The sequence below is a fragment of the Felis catus genome, chromosome A2 (assembly GCF_018350175.1).
Source record: "Felis catus isolate Fca126 chromosome A2, F.catus_Fca126_mat1.0, whole genome shotgun sequence".
NCBI classification, from domain to species: domain Eukaryota; kingdom Metazoa; phylum Chordata; class Mammalia; order Carnivora; family Felidae; genus Felis; species Felis catus.
In genome coordinates, this window is record NC_058369.1 from 37,711,563 (window position 1) to 37,728,953 (window position 17,391).

The 17,391-nt window shown below is 38.9% G+C and overlaps 1 long non-coding RNA gene across 1 annotated transcript in view; it reads left to right on the forward strand.

Annotated features, from left to right (window-relative positions):
* LOC123383745 overlaps positions 1-17,391 on the forward strand; it is a 340,512-nt gene that overhangs the window by 48,301 nt on the left and 274,820 nt on the right. Inside the window, exon 2 of the long non-coding RNA XR_006593893.1 lies at positions 2,397-2,499. This is a non-coding gene — a long non-coding RNA (uncharacterized LOC123383745). The remainder of the gene's footprint in view (positions 1-2,396; positions 2,500-17,391) is intronic.

The following is a 17,391-nucleotide window of genomic DNA, read 5'->3' on the forward strand; positions in this document are numbered from 1 at the left end:
CTGCTTGGGATTCTCTCTCTCTCTCTCTCTCTCTCTCTTTCTCTCTCTCTGCCCCTTTCCTTCTCCTCTGTGCTCCCTTTGTTTCTCTCTCTCTCTCTCTCAAAACAAATAAACTTTAAAAGTCACTTGTACCTTCTAAGGTACCTTCTAAGAGCCTTCTAAGGACCCCAACTGTAGTGGTTTCTTAGGGCAGCCATAACAAAATCTTTTCTAGCCTCTTCCCAGCCTCTGGTGGTAGCAATCAATCCTTGGAATTTCTTGGCTTACAGCTGCCTCTAATCTCTACCTGAATTGTCACACAGCATTTTCCCTATGTGTCTCTGCGTCCTCACATAGCATTCTCCTCATGTATATTTTGTTTTCTCCTCTTATAAGCGCACCATTCATACTGGATTATGATCCATGACTTTATTTTAACTTGACTACACCTGCAAAGATCCCATTTCCAAATAAGGTCATATTTACAAGTACCATGAGTTAGAATTTCAGCTTATCTTTTGGAGGGGACACACTTGAACCCACAATAGTAACCTAAGAAATGAAGTTAGGGAACTCATAGGAAGGACCAGAGATTATTTAGCCTTGGAGACTACAAAGCAAGGAACACCACCCAAGCATACGAATGAGTGATTGCTGAGAAGAGCCGCTCCCGGTTAGTGTGGACAGCTAGCTACCTTTGCCACGGTTGCTGTTGTGTGTGAGACTGTAGAACTTCCATTTCTTATCCTTGAGATCCAGGAACCTCTCACAAGAGTATTGTGAAACAATGAACTCTGTATGGCCCCAGTCGCTCCCTGTTTCTTCTTCCAAAGTGAAATCTCAATGGGGCAAAGCCAAGATATGAAGGGAAAGTGAGAACGCAAGTTTTTTCGACTTCCTTCCATGGGGATGCAGCTCTCCTACAATGCGAAATTCTTCCCATCCAGGAGAAATGTTCAAAATGTGTCACAAAGTCAGAAAACATGGAAAACCACTACTCCAATTAGTCTCAATGATAAATTGGAATGCCTCAGGGTAGACAGAATTGTCCCTGCATTTTTACATATCAGTTTCATTCTTTTATGAAAGAGAAGAAATAAAAACTTCTGATTTGGCAAACTTGTCATGATGCTTTGTATTTTCTGCCTTAGAATGCAATGTTACTCTTCCTTAAACTCTTGGTGAATGTTTACTCTGTAGTTCGTTATAATACTAAAGAGCTGCGTGTGTATTCAGCTTTTGGCTGTATGATTATTACAATTTATATATAATTTTTTTTGTGTAGGAAGAGAAACTGAGATTGGAAGGTCAATTTAAAGAAGATTACATGTTTCATTTGTGGTGGTTCTATGAAAAGTCATGTTTAACCTTTAATATCTTGCTTTGTGAGACCTATGCCAATATTTGTATGAACTAGGAAGGGATCATTTATAAATGTTAAAGTTTTTAAATGGATTTAGGGTCTAATTAGGTTCATGGTATCGGTCTTAATATCTATTTCCCTTTCCCAGCCCACAGCCTGTAAATGGCAATAAATATTTGTTATTTGAAAGAGAAAGAACAGAAAAAAATTAAAACAAAATTTTTATGTAAAAAAAGGGAACAGGATTCTTTTGGGTTCCAATTTCTTTTCAGATTAAAGAATGCCATTTAACAGGTGAAACTTAATTTTTGAATTGCATCCTCTATCTTGTCACCCAAACAAAATATAAGTCACCAGTTGCAGGTTTTGATGGATATCCAGTCTACTGTGATCTTATTTTTGTTTAATGGTCAATAGGCTAATACGGGGGTCACCAACCAATGGCCAGGTCTCACCCTCCACCTATTTGTGCATGGTCTGTGAGCCAAGATGGTTTTTACATATTGAAAATGCAGCATGTAAAAAAGACTTACTATTTCAGTTGAGGACCTTGCTTCTTGGCCTGCCAAGACTAAAGTCTTTACTCTCTGGCCCCATGAGCTGGCTGACCCTCGCACAAGACTATATCCAAGGAAGACTACTATTTTGAAAGCATTCTGTCATCACAATAAATTAGAGTTTACATATATGTTGCTGTACTTTTCGCCAAGAAAAATAGCTCTAAAAGGAAAATAATTATGTTTTGAGAGAGCAAAGTGAAAATGAAAAAAATACAATCAGGAGGTGATAAAATCAAAGGCGATAAAATGCTCCTCTCCCCTGCCATCTCTGCTCTAGAAATGCATACATGTAGTAACCTTGTTGGCTCTAAGGCAACAAATACTTAATAAAGTGATTCCTTACGTTTGTATACCACCTGTAACATTTCAAAGCTCTCTCATGATAGTACTTAATGTCTTAGAGCTGTATTACAGCAATAACTCACCTTTTTTTTATTGTTTAGCATTATGAAACTCAATTGTGTGTACATTCTTTTTATCTTTTATGATGACAGGAATCCTTCTCAACCAAGAGATGAGTTGGAAATCAAGAAATTCCTTGGAAACACTACTTGCCTCGAGCTTTTTGTGACCGAAGTCAGTGCATGAGGCTCAAAGGTACTACAACAGTCTTAAAGTTATCTTTTTTTTTTTTAAATTCAGTAAACAAATGATGTAGTTGTGAAAAAAATCATTTATGCTCTGCAAAAAATAGATTTGTCTGGGGGTGCCTGGGTGGCTCAGTCGGTTAAGCATCATACTTGGGCTTAGGTCATAATCTCACAGTTCATGGGTTAGAGCCCCACGTCGGGCTCTGTGCTGACAGCTCAGAGCCTGGAGCCTGCCTCAGATTCTGTGTCTCCCTCTCTCTCGGCCCCTCGCCAGCTCATGTTCTGTCTCTGTCTCTAAAAAATAAATGTTGAAAACTAGGGCTCTCTGTGTAAATATTATGTATAGTTTGGACAGAAGTATTATTCCAAAGACCTCACCACCTCATGCAGAGAGTAATTTAAACCTGGTTACTTTGGTTATCAGTAAGACGGTTTCAAATGACGCGTTAAGGGATTCTATCTAAGACCATTGTTATTAACCATGTTGAATGGAAAAAAGATCCAAAGTCATGCTAACTTTAATTTCACTGAATTGAAGTTGGGAATTCTATATTGGGATCTAAAGTATAAAGCACTCAAGATGCTACTTAACAGCAACCTTTTGGAGAAGGCTTCAAAGTTTAGGTGATCGTTAGCCTTGTGTTTGTCAAAGGCGTGATGTAATTGCAAAACTATTTAGGACCTTAGGCTACAACAATTTAGGTAAAGCAGGATGACAGGCCCCTCTCTGTACTGTGAGAACCCAGTCACATCAAAGTCCTGGACCATATTCCGTATAATAGACTCTATGAAAAGTATGGAAGACCAGGGCTAGCAAATAGATTTCACATTGCCTTTCATTTTTGGTTGCTGCAGCCGGGAGAAATGAATTAAGAAGGATTCTGAGGCCTTAGGCCTGCCCGTTGGGAAATGGTGGTGGTTTGTCTGACAAAGAGGCAATGCGTTATTATCACTTTATATGTTGATGACTAGGCTACAAAGGGGATAAAACAGGGCTGGCCGAAAGTCTGATGCTTTCATCTCCTTCACACTTGGACTTCACGCTTTTTCTCATTAGGGGTATGCAATCTCTGAAAATGTTTGTGTGCCTCTTAACAAGGTCATCTCTTCGAACAAGGGTAGGCAAACCACTGCTTGCGGGTCAAATCTGCCCCATTGCCTGTATTTATGCTTTAAACGTAAATGTCATGTTTTAAATTGGTTCCTTGCTTTCTGCTTGCTGGATCTCTTTAAATGCTAGAAATAACAGCCTCACTTATTATCTCCACAATAAGTTACAGTTTTGAATTTGATTTTCAGACCAATAGTCTTTCGGGGAGGTGGAGGAGGATAGATTGTTCTTGAATACTCAGTTTGTGCAATGTTAATTTTACCTTCTACTCAGAGACTGTATTCTGTACTACGTGTTTCAAGAATGAATTTAGTATTCGTCACTCTGTTACATATTTTTGAGAAGGTATTATTATAGTTAACAATATATTTAATGTAACGCTTAGCAAATAATGTCTGTATCGCATATGCACTCAGGCACCTGGGCACCTGAGTTTTCAACTCAACATTATTCAGCGTCATTTAAATCCTTTCATCCTTACTTATTTCTTACTTGTTTTGTAATAATGTGTGGGAAGATCCCCCAAGACTGTATATCCATTTATCTTGGTAGACCTAATATGTTTTCTTGTGACCTTACACAGAATTTTTAGAGAGGAGCTATTGAAGGTAGGATTCTGGTTCCAGGTGTCGGAGAAAAGAGTCAGCTGGTCAGTACAACTTCTGTCTCTGATAAAAGATGCTCTTAGTGAGTGAGGACTTGGCTCTTCCCCCCTCCCCCCCCAGGTTAACAGGGCAAGAAGTTCTTCCACCACCTGCCTTAGTAAAAGATGGAGTTGTTATAAATTCTATTTGGCTTTGGATAGCTGTGTCTTCCTGTTTCTCTGCTTGAGTAGTTTCAAAGGGGAGTGTAGAGCGAATGAATGAAGCCCGTTTGTTCAACCACTTGGTCAAACCTTATCTTTCTACAATGCCTTAGTGTAGTGTAAAGTAGCCCAGGAATAAAACACTCAATTTAATAGATTCTGGGTAGTTGTTCTTCAAATCATGTTAGCCGGAAAACAGTTAATCAAGTGACCTTCTCAGCAGGAGCCGTCACACAGAACAAACAGAAGTAGACCCACTTGCAGTCCTAGAGTGGGGATAGAGGGTGGGAAGAAGGTGGGGGCCTTGAGACAGGTGGTCTCCAGCACCAAGGAGGATTCAGGGGAATAGAAGAGAGGACAGATGCGCTGAGATTTTTTTAATGAAGATGAATAGATAAAGATACGTGGGAGGGGTGCCTGGGGGGCTCAGTCTGTTAAGTGTTCGACTCCTGATCTCCGCTCAGGTCATGGTCTCAGGGTCATGAGTTCAAGCCTGGCATTGGGTTCCGTGCTGGGTGTGAAGCTTACTTAAAAAAAAAGAACAAAAAACAAAAACCAAATATGTGGCTAATTAAAATACATGGATTATTGTAAGATAGCTGAAAATATGTTTACATAATAGTAAATGTTAGAATGCTGAAATCCTGCATGATGGTTACCAAAGGTGCACATAAAACCCCACTGTGTTTCAAATGATTGAAGGGCGGGGAGTAAACTTTTCTAGAAGTAACATAAACACAATCTCCTGGGACCACCTTGTTAAAACTGGTGTTCCTGGTGAAATTTTAAAATCTAGAACAATTTCCATTATTTCTTTTTTTTTTCTTGGCATAAAGTGAGATTTTGTTAAGACTTTAATGTTGTAGTACACATTTAGAGTTTTCAAGTTCTCCTAAAATGAGGTCCTACAGTTTTTGATATTAAAACGATGCACATGTTTGGCTTGGGTGCAAATACTAAATTAAGGGGAGAGGGTACGGTTGGCCTGACATCATCTTGCTTCCCACTCTGCAGCATTTATCCCTTGTCTTCACAAAATTGTAAAAAGGAATTGAAAAAACCATACCCCTCAATTGCAGTAAGGTTTACGTTTCCTGGAAATGATGCATAAAATTTCATGGCCAGTGATGGAAAAGGAAAAGGTAATGTAAGGAATGCTAGGCTCTTATAAATCACATTCTTACAAGATGTCAATAGAAGTCATGGGTCTGCACAGAATGATCCTCGATGAGTCAGTAACTAAAACTGAACAAACAAGAAACAAAACAAAACAAAACCCCTGACTTGAACAAATGATGGCCTGGGACAGAAGAATAATGTTTGAAAGGCCAAAGTCTAAAACATACCTATTGGCAGCTTTCAAAATGTTCTGCAAATAACTTTTCAAAAGAAGCTTTTTATGGAATGTTTGGAGAAAAGGAAACACTGGGAAAGAGATGAGACTGATGGTATGTCACTAACTAATGTCAATGAGAAAGCAGTCTCCTGGATGGCCAGCTATATTTCTGCTTCCTCCACCAGAAATGGTGCTCAAATGGGAACAACAAGAAATGAGGCCAAGGGAAGGTAGCCAAGAGACTGCATGTGGCTCTGTAAAGTGAGTTGTCCTAAAGCTCATGTGGATTTGTCCAGGGTACCACTTGCATTTATAATACTAGAACCTACTTCAGTCATAGGTAAGGGATTCTGGGGGATGGGAGAAGGATTGGAATACTAAAAAGGAGTATATCCGTTAGAATTTTCCAAAATGTAGAAACAGGCAGGGGGGCCTGGGTGGCTCAGTCGGTTAAGCATCTGACTCGTGATTTCGGCTCAGGTCATGAGCTCACGGTTCATGAATTTCAGCCCCGCATCCAGCTCTACACAGGCAGCACAGAGCCTGCTTGGGATTCTCTCTCTCCCTGTCTCTCGTTGCCACCCCCTCCTACCTCTCTCTCTGTCTCTCTCTTAACTAAACAAACGTTTAAACACATACACACTCAGAATGTACAAACAAGCAGATTCTAGAAGAGATAACTTCATGAGGGTGCACTGATAGCTCGGAAAATCTGGCGACTCCTTCCTGAAGTGGCAGATGGGACAATTTGAAAAGCAAAGTGTCTGTAGTCCACAGTATAGGTTATGGCAAGGAGCCATGTCAATCAAATCGCTCTTTACAGGGGAAAATATTAATATAGTAAAGGGATTTGGGTTTGGTGGTTGTTATTACATGACTGTTTTTAAATGTCTCACAACCTTGATAGCCTTCTGGGCATTGGTGAAAAGTCTATAATAGTACCCATCGAGTGGATTAGCTTTTTGATAGATGATTATCTAAAGCATGTCGATCCTTGATCATTGCTAAGCAGGAGTGAGGCTAATTTTACATGTCAATTTTACTGGCCCAAGGGATGCCCAGATAGCTGGTAAAGCAGTATTTCTGGGTGTGTATGTGAGGGTGTTTTGGAAAGAGATTAAGCATTTGAATTAATAGACTAGTAAAAAAGATCTGCCTACACCAATGCGGGTAAGCACCATCCAGTCTCTTGAGAGGCCCCCTAAAACAAAAAGGTTGAGGAAGGATGAATTCCTGCTCTTTGTTCTTGAGCTGTGGCATCTGTGTTCTCCTGCCCTCCAACACTGGAATTCAAGGTTCATGAGCCCTTAGATTCTGGGATTTAACCATCAATGGCTCAGCCCTCAGGCTTCTGACTTTAGATTGGGACTTACACCAGTGGCTTTCCTGGTTCTCCATATAGTAGATGACAGAGTGTGGGACTTCCTGGCTTCCATAACTGCATGTGCCAATGCCTATCATAAATCACCTCATGAGGGGATTTATGTGTGTGTGTGTGTGTGTGTGTGTGTGTGTGTGTGTGTGTGTGTATTATAATACGTTATATTATAATATATAAATATATATATTATATTTTATCTGAAACAATGGCTTCCAGAAGCATGAATAATACATAGTACTAATAATACTTTTGGACCCATTATGGCGTAGAATATTGTATCAATCCATAATTTGAAGATGGAGCTAAATGGATCTTTCATCTCAAAGATCTGCTGTGATACATATCTGTATCTATCCTCCTGGCTCTATATTTCTGGAGAATTTTGACTAATGTAACAGGAGAGTATTCTCTATAGAAATCCATTCGTGGCCCAATCCCTAGTCATATTGTAATTTGTGATTTTACCAGTGACTTAAATAAAGATAGCAGCTGTTCTATGACGTTGACAGAAAGGTGGGAAAGGTAGTTCTCACCCTCCTGTCTGCTGTATTTCTGCTTCCTGGGAACACTTCCTAAAAAGCTCCTTGGATGAAAATCCTCACCTCAGGGTCAGCTTCTGAGGAAACCAAATCAAGTCAAGTAGAAAGAAGAAAGTTTCCCTCTAGGGGCACCTGGGTGGCTCCGTCAGCCAAGCATTTGACTTCAGCTCAGGTCATCATCTCACGGTCTGTGAGTCTGAGCCCTGCGCTGGGCTCTGTGCTGTCAGTCCAGAGCCTGGAGCCTTCTTTGGATTCTGTCTCCCTCTCTCTCTCTCTGCTCCCTTTGTGAGGTTTACCTCTTATTGGCTACAAGACCCTGGCAAATGGCTTTCCTTCTGAGCATCAGTTTCCTCGTCTGCAAATGGGGCAAACAATGGACTCATTAACTGAGGGGAAAAAAGGGGGGGGGATAAGTGATATGTGTAAAGCAGACATTATAGGACTTGGCACATATTTAACAGTTGAGTAAGTGGAAGCAAGTAATTGTGTGATCACTATGAAGGAGGACATAGACCGGAATCAGTGGACACATAATAGACATGAAAAGGTAAAATCCCAGACCCATGTTTAAAAGAAATCAATTATATAAATACAGCATAAGAAATTCCACGTGAAAAAGCCTTAAGATCTTTACTCTGTATAAATCGAGTATCATCCTACCATGTAACAGTGTGAGCAGGTTGTCTAGACTTTATTTTTGTCTCCAGAAAGAGAAATAGTATTCAACTGTTGTTGTGCTTCACACAATATGTCATAAGATAACCGTTCAATATGGGGTATGATAACTGAAGGATGACATCAATAGGTTGGCTTGTGGCCAGAAGAGATCATAAAAATGATTAAACTTTGTCATTCAATAAGTAACGAAAAGAAATGGGGAGGTTTAAGCTGGAGAAGACATGGCAAAGGAGGCTTGGCCCAGCAGGTCATTTACAGACAGCGGAGTACGAGGCGGCCGTGTACAGAAATGAGAAGGATCTCTGTGTACCGAGGCTGGATGATGTCCAAGAAAGAATGAGAAAAAGCAACTTGCAGAATAGTATGAGTATAATTCGCTCGATTTTATATAAAAAGAGAGGAATAAGCATCTGTATTCACTTAGAGATTTACAAAGTAAGAACTGGGAAAGAAAAGAAAAACCTAACTTACCTGTTGTGAGGGAGTACTGACCAGAGTGATGATAAAGACAGGGACTAGAGGGAAAGTTTCCTTTTTCATTTTTTATAACATTGATTCATATTTTGAGAGAGCCTGAGTAGGGGAAAGGCAGAGGGAGAGGGAGACAGAATCCGAAGAAGGCTCCAGGCTCTGGACTGACAGCACAGAGCCCGACACAGGCCTTGAACTTACAGTCTGTGATATGATGACCTGAGCTGAAGTCAGACGCTTAACTGATGGAGCCACCCAGGTGCCCCTAGAGGGAAACTTTCTTCTTCCTACTTGACTTGATGTGGTTTCCCCAAAAGCTGACCCTGAGGTGAGGATTTTCATCCAAGGAGCTTTTTAGGAAGTGTTCCCAGGAATCGTAAATAGAGCAGACAGGAGAAGGAAGCAATACATTGTGAATGGTTGAACAGGTCACCACAGAGGGAGATCAGATCTCCACCCCCCTGGCAACCTCTGGCAGACAGTGTGAACTGTGCTTGGGAGGTCCCCAGCAGTGGGTGAGGAACCCTCATCATTTGCACCTACTTGAGGGTGGGGCCGGGCATGGAGTGGTAAACCCACTGCCCACAGCATATATCACAATACCTTCGGATTCATTCCCATTTTTGAATCAAGGGAAGGTTTTCTGCTCAAAAAAAAAAAGTGGTTTTAATTATTTTAAAATTAATAAAATCGACAAAGAAAAATAAAATAACCACATACCGTAACACATTAGCAATGCTGATGTAGGGAAAGAGGTTAATTTGACTTTTGGTCAGTTCCAAAACACAAAACTGGAGGCAACATTTTTACTGCCGGAGAGCAGCTATCAACTGAAGTAGGAAGCACTTTGTAATAATTAGATCTACCGCTTTATAAGGTCTTGATAATGACCTATCATTGGATAAACTCGCTCGCTCAGAGATTAGAGCTCACTCAAGGATTTGTTTTAAACTTAGACTTATTGGGTGTTAAACCCAAGAAATAAACAAAGTAGATAATCCCCCAAAGATGGAGTTATTTATTAGGCTAAACACTGCTTTGCATGAGTTTCTCATTTGATTATCTCCATATAACCTAGTTCTTAAGTGGTTAGTGCTAGTACATTACTTTCCACAGACTGGGAATTCCTGAACCAGACAGTGGGTGCTTGGATATCCACCGTGATTCTCTGCAGCCTTGTTGATTCACTGATCAGCATCATCCCTCAGCTTGTGAGAGTGCAGAGCCTTAGGCCCTGCCCCAAATTTATTGAACCAGGATATGCATGGGAGCAAGATGTCCCAGGTGATTTTTGTAGACATATAACGTTTGAAAAGCAAGTATTTGAAATTGACCGGATTTAGATTCCACGACTACATAGCGTAATTTGTCTTGCCTCTAATGGAAAGGTATTGGCCAAGTTAACCAGCATTAACTTGAATTTAGCTAAACATTTGAATTTACAAATCAAATTCCCCATGATAACCATTATACCAGATGATTAGATGCACCCTTAAAAATATCATCTCAAATGTCCTGTACTGATGTGATGGGAGTAGATCATTGAAGGATTTTTCTTTTCTCCAATTTGAGTGTAGTGCCACGCACGTACTGATGTGCATATAGTTCCCTTATGTCCTCAGGGCCAACTAGGTGACCCATTAAAATCCTACAGTTAGGTAGTTTTCTTCAGTTCATTATCAACTTCAGTCACAATTGTGAGACACTCTATTATCATCTGAAACAATGGCACCTGAAAACATGAATAATACATAGCACTAACAATACTTTTGGAACCATTATGGCGTAGAATATTGTATCAATCCATAATTTGAAGATGGAGCTAAATGGATCTTTCATCTAAAAGACCTGCTGTGATGTGTCAATTTACACCTGATGTTAATAAGAATATACTATCACTTAAGATCCATATTAAAATATTTTATATAAGACGTACTTGCATTAATAGATCTCTGTCATTTGTTACTAAATACAGCTGTTAAACGAACCTCTTATGTGCTTTCGGCATTTGTTTTTAAGACCTTGACATTGGATTGAATAAAAAGTATTATGGAACCAATCCTTCATCGTGAAAGTGGACATAACGGATGAAATACTGTGTGTTGCTTACTTCGTTTTTGCCAGGTCAAATTGAAATTCTCATCAGCATTTGACACCCCTTACATGGCCACATAATAAATGAACAAGAACCTAAATATGGACATTAAATATTTCATTTTCACTCGACATTATTACTGTACAGTATAGTTCAACTTTCAAGAATATCTTTCACATTTCTTCTTTGCACATTATCGCCTTTCGTTTTGAACCTCTCCTATAACAGGGGCGTAAAAGAAGGTGGCTCACTCAATTATGAATCATTCTGGATTATAAATTCATGTATCATTAACCCTGAATTCAACAAGTACACAGTGATCTGTTTGATCTGAAATTGCATCAGAGTATGAAGTAGCACTTTAGGAGGATTAAATGAATAAAATAAATTGAATAAATGTTCAATATAAGTGAAATATGGCACCTTCACCTAAGGGTAAATAAATAAATCCACTGTTTACATTGTTCCCCTTTGACTTCATTTTCTCCATCATCTTCTCACTGACACTAACTGTTTCTCTGTTTGATGGAATCAATATTTTAAATAGGAATCAAAATGCAAAGTAGGGGGGGCGTAGGCACACATAAGTTGGCAATAATTTTTTTCTAATGGCTTAGAGGCATTTATCTTAGTTTGAAAGGCTTTTGACTAGTGGTGAGAAGAATTTTCATTTTTATTCAAGTTGCTTTTCATCTTCAAAAATATTCCCTTTATCATTACATTTAAATAAAAGATGCTCAGAAAAAAACTGAAGGGGGGAAACACCACCCTTTATCGTCATCATCATCATTATTTTATAGAATGAATATGGAACATGATTACTCTGCTGCTTTGATGTTATAATTGGTAAAATAAAGTTTATTTTCCAAGAAGTTTATATCATTTGCTATCCCTCCAGCCTCTATTTTGTGTATTCCGGGAAGGGTTCACCTGTGAGAAGCATGGTAATGGTAGGCCAACTTGACTGAGGGACTTTTTTTGAGGAACCACTTTATTTTTTTATTCCTTTTTAAAATGTTTATTTTAGAGAGAGAGCAATAGACACAGAATCCCAAGCGGGAGCCCCACCCAGGGCTTGAACCTACAAACTGTGAGATCATGACATGAGCTGAAACCAAGAGTCTGGACGCTTAACCGACTGAGCCACCCAGAGGCCCCTAAGAAACCACTTTAAATGATGAGGTAGCACATTGGGGAACAAGTCCGACTTGGAAAAGCATATTAAAAAGCTTGATTTATCAATTTTCCTCTTAATTTCTTAACTGTTTCCATAAATGTAAGTAAGCAGATAATTAACGTGGCCTTAGCATGGGCACCGAAGTCTAGAAGACCTGAAATTCTGGATTTGAAACTGTCTAGAACCTGAGTTGCTACAAAGAGAAATAGGTGAAAATTTGTTAACAAGAAATAAATTACTTTTTTATTTGTGGGATTTCAATTTTAAATAATCTTAACATATCACAAGCTGGTTCCCACCAAAATAATCGCGTTGAATAATGTTCTTTCTGCCACTGACCGCTTTGTTCCCGGGCCTTTGTAGCCTGGGATGGTGTATCTTTGAAAGCTTCCCTTATAAAATGCGTGCTTTAAATTAGAAATTTGGAGGTAAAAACCTTATTTACTGGGGGAGGAAAAAAAATCGTGTATTAAAACTAGAAAATCAACCTTTGCTCAATAAACCTGTATGTCTCCAAGAGAAGATAAAACGAACACAAAGTATCCAGAATGCACCTGTTTGGTGCATTCCCCTTTGATCTTGTGGTTTCTTCTCATCTCGAGTTTTCCATCACTGATTTTGCTTCATGTGCTGGTCTTTCCCCTCTATTGGCACCCATGCCACCTTTAAATGTATTCCCGTTTTGTCATTCAGCAGAGGAACTCCGTGCTTTGTATCCCCCTCCTGCCCCTCCCAGGCCTGCCCCTCCATCACTAACACCCTCTGCCATCACTTTCAGGCACACAATGTCACCAGCTTCACGCTTCTCCCTGCGCTCTCCCAGCTGATGTCCGACATCCTTCATTTCGCGGCATCTGAGCAGAACCACAAGATGACAACGTTAGGATCATAATGCGAATTAGTTATGCCCTCACCATTTCCCATTCTCATTAAATCATTGTCAGGACAATGGATTCATGTGGTACCATTTCCTGTTCTCATTACAATTTTTGTCACAAGAATGAGGTATCAGAATTGCAATGCTTCACGTAGTCTTTGAAAAATAATAGTTAACTCTGCTGCTTTGACCTTTTTTTTTTTTTCCTGCTCTGCATTTGGCTCAGCCCCGCCCTTGTCTCCCCTGCCTATTCGTGGCTTTGGCAATTAGCAGATTAAGATGAAAGGGTCTGGAATGGGGCAAAAGTCAAGAAATCACGATGATCGGGTTGCGTTAATACTTTGCCTTTCTCTTTTCGGCGATAAAACCAAACCCAAAGCTGCAGCCTGCTTGAACACAAAAGTTAGAGTTAGACACGTGGTCATTTCTGCGGAAAATGGTTTATTAATATTCTTTCCCATTGTCATTTTTTACTGTTCCTCAAGTTAAATAACAAGCACACAACTCGTCCTTAACCGAAAGCAGAGACCCATCGTTCCTACTTTCGTTGTTTTTTTTTTAATGATTTCAAATTTGTTACTTTTAGCTGAAAAAAAAACACATTCTTACCCTTCAAACATACAATTTGAATAAATTACTTTATTTCCCCTCCCTGCTGATCCTAGCTGCCTTCACCAAGGTTTGTTTTACAATTGATGGCTTTGTTCTTTCAAGACAGTTACACGTTCTGTTTGGGTTCAGGTAGAAGTCTTACAAACACTAAGTAATGATTTGTTAGCTAAACGCTCCTGAAGCTGTCTGTCAGCTCTCCCGGAGGCATAATAGTGGATTCACCTGTCTGCAGTCACTTCAGGGCGCTCTAATTAAATGCAAACTATCTGAAACCCTACAGAAGAGCCGGGAACACAGAAATGCCAAAGAAACGCGTCCACTTCTGTTTGGTAATACGTCATTAAGGTTTTTGTTTTTGTTTCCTTCAGAGAATGTTACAGTATGCGAGAAAAATAGAGATCGTTTGCTTGTTAACAGATCAGTGACCCTGTCTATGGGTAGAAAATGTTTTTACTTGCAGTGCGCCTAAAGCTAAATTTGAGTTTTCCTTCGATTCAGGAAAGAAAAGTGAGTTTAACACCATCAGTATTTTTTTTTTTTAAACATGCTCCCCTAGTCTGTCACATTTTCTGTCTTGTTTTCATTTGCTGCTTGTTTTTCATGATTCTTTTGGGATTATGTATGTAATTTCTTCAAATCGTAGCCCAGCACAGTGCCTGAAATAAAACAGGCACTCAGCAATGTTTGCAGGTGGAAGGGAGAAAAGGGTGGAGGGATTCAGTGAGAAGAGTTAGAAATGGCTTAATAAAACTTGAAGGTGAAATGGTTTTAAGATAGAACTTGTATTGGTTCGTGGGAAATCTATTTTGTTTTATTTAAGTACTGTCTTTCTGTTTCTATTTGATTGAGAGTTTTTGTTAGAAATGGCTGCTGGGGGTGCCTGGGTGGCTCAGTTGGTTAGGCCTCTGACTTCAGCTCAGGTCAGGATCTCCCAGCTCGTGGGTTTGAACCCCGCATCAGGCTCTGTGCTGACAACTCACAGCTCAGAGCCTGGAGCCTGCTTCAGATTCTGTGTATCCATTTCTCTCCTCCCCTCTCCCACTCCGGCTATGTCTCTTTCTTTCTCTCTCTCTCTCTCTCTCTCTCTCTCTCTCTCTCAAAAATAAAATAAACGTTAAATTTTTTTTTAAAAAAAGAAATGGCTGCTGAATTTTATCAGAGAGCTTCTTACAGTTCATGAATATTATCATAAATTCCTTTTTCCTCCTTTAATCTATTGAGGGGCTATTTGATAGATTTAACAGATACTAAGCCACTTGCTTGATCATATGTATTAGTTTTTGATACATTGTGGGATTTTATTAACATTTTATTTAGAATTCTGCCTCTGTCTTTAAAAGTGAGTTAATATTGTACTTTTGTGTTCTGTTGTCTTCTCCAGGTTTTGGTATTAACACAAATTTGTCTTTATAGAATGTCTTGGGGGAGAATTTCCATATTTTTGGGGGGCTTGAATCATCTGTTTAACAGTATATGTGTCCTTGAAAGAGAAAGCTCCGCTTTGAGAGCATCTGGAACTTGGTATCTCTTTGAAAGCACATTTCTAACCACCTTCTTCTGGGGTAAATGGTTTGTTCAGACTATCCTTTTTATTTGGTGGTAACTTTATTAATATGTGTTTTGCCAGGTAATCACCCATTTTTTCCTAAGATTTCTAATTGGCTGCCATAAAGTTTCAGGCAGTAGTGCCTTCAGATTGGTTCAATTTGTCCTGAATCTGCAGTTATATGTTCCACTTCTCATTCTTAGTCATATCTATTTTTATACATAGTTTTTGCTCTAATGGTAATTACAAAAGGGCCGTCTACTTTACTAGCCATTTCCAAGAACCAGCTTTCAGATTTATGTATCCATTCTACTTAATATTCATTTTTTATTTCCTTAATCTTAGTTGTATCTTTGTTTCTTTTTATCTTATTCTTTTACTGTTTCTTAAGATGCTGCATAACTTTTATTTTTGATGTGTTTTCTTTACTAATGAAGGTGTTTAAAATCAGAAGTAGAGCTAGTGATACAACTTTCATTGAACCACTGTATTTAGAATGAGATATTCTCTGTCTCATTTGCATTTAAGGTCATATTCCAGGAATTATCTACAATAATAATTTTTAATTTTTAAATATAACATTATTTTGATCTTTTGTCTATATTGAAATGTAGCAGATACATGAATTAGACTATGATTTTGAAAAAAGTAGTCTGAAAAAATATAGCTCTGCTTTTTAAAAAATGTAAGTATTTATAATAGTCTCTGTACCTAGTCCAGGGACTTAAAAAAATATTTTCTCTATTAGAGGGATGAAAATATCTGTATGCTTAGTAAGTCAAGTTTATTGATGAGTTCTATGTCTTATTTCTTATTTAGTCGATCTCTCTAATTCTTTGAGGGCTATTAAAAATTCTCACGTTAATTCTATTTTTTATTATGTTCTTAGTGCATACCATGGTTTTTGCTTCCGGTTTTAGCTGTTAGTTTGTCTGGAGATGCAAATGTGTTATATCTATATCATAGATGGTCTCTCAAGACATTTCATGATGTCCCTCTATTTTATTTTGTTTTCGTTTTGATTTTATTTTCAGTATAACTAACATAGAGCATAATATTATGTTCAGGTGCAAAATGTAGTGATTCAACACCTGTGTATATCACCCAGGGCTCATCACAACAGGTGCACCCCTGATCCCCATCACCTGTTTAACCCATCCCATGCCTACCTGCCGTCTGGTAACCATCACTTGTTTTCTATAGGTAAAAGTCTGATTCTTGGTTTCTCTCTTTTTCCTTTCCTCTTATACCATCCCTCTTTATCCAACTTCCCACTTTTATTCTTCAATTTCGCCTTGTCTGCTAGTAGTATGACTCCCATTTTCATTTTTTTTTTTTGTTTATATTCACCGGTATTCTTTTCCACATCCTTCACTTTTTCAATGTTTTCTCTCTTCAATCAGAAAGAACATCCAGCTAGTGCTGTTTTAAGCCAGTTATCGTCATCTCTGCCCTTCAGCAGGAGAGTTCAGTCACTCAGGTTTAATTTAATGGCTACTATATTTAATTTTGTTGCCTCCAAAATGAAGCATTAATTAAAGTGTAGTGGTAATGGGGGGGGGTGGGATTTAATCAGAGTAGTGTTGAGTTCAACATCATGTCCACTCCCTCAGGGCTCTCCCTGAGCTTCCCTAATATTGTCCTTTATAGAACCCACTCAACATAGAGCTGGTTCTAGTCTTTACTTCTACTTATTCACCACTATTTATCTTACTATTCCAAGGACTGATTGAATTCTTCTTTCTGGCAACCCTTTAAGCACATTACATACCTACAGTACTCTATGAGGCCAAATTTATAGAAGTCGAGTGCTGAGAATTTTCATGATTTGCTGCCCAATACACAGTAGAGCTTAAAACAAAACTTGGAACTCTGGTACCATGTCCAGAGACTAGGTCTTAATTACACCTGATTCTTTCCATTAATTTTCATTTTTCACATTCCCACCATTGAGGTCCTATATGGAAGGAGGCATTGTCGTTATATGAAAACATTCTCTATGAACTGACCGGATAACAAAATAACTTCCTCTAAACATTCCTCTTCAATGAACACTGGGATCTCTTCCAGCCTTGGAGGCGTCTGAGTCAGTTGAACAACTGCTTCCTTTAAATGCCAACAACAGAAACCAACTCTGGCTAACTTGTTTTAACATTTAATCAAAGGATTTTATCAGGTAGTTCATAGAATAAACTAAAGTCTAGAGGACAAGACAGGTCCAAGGAGGATATTGCTTTGCTTGTTTGTTGGCTTTTGTGCCCCATAAGGGTG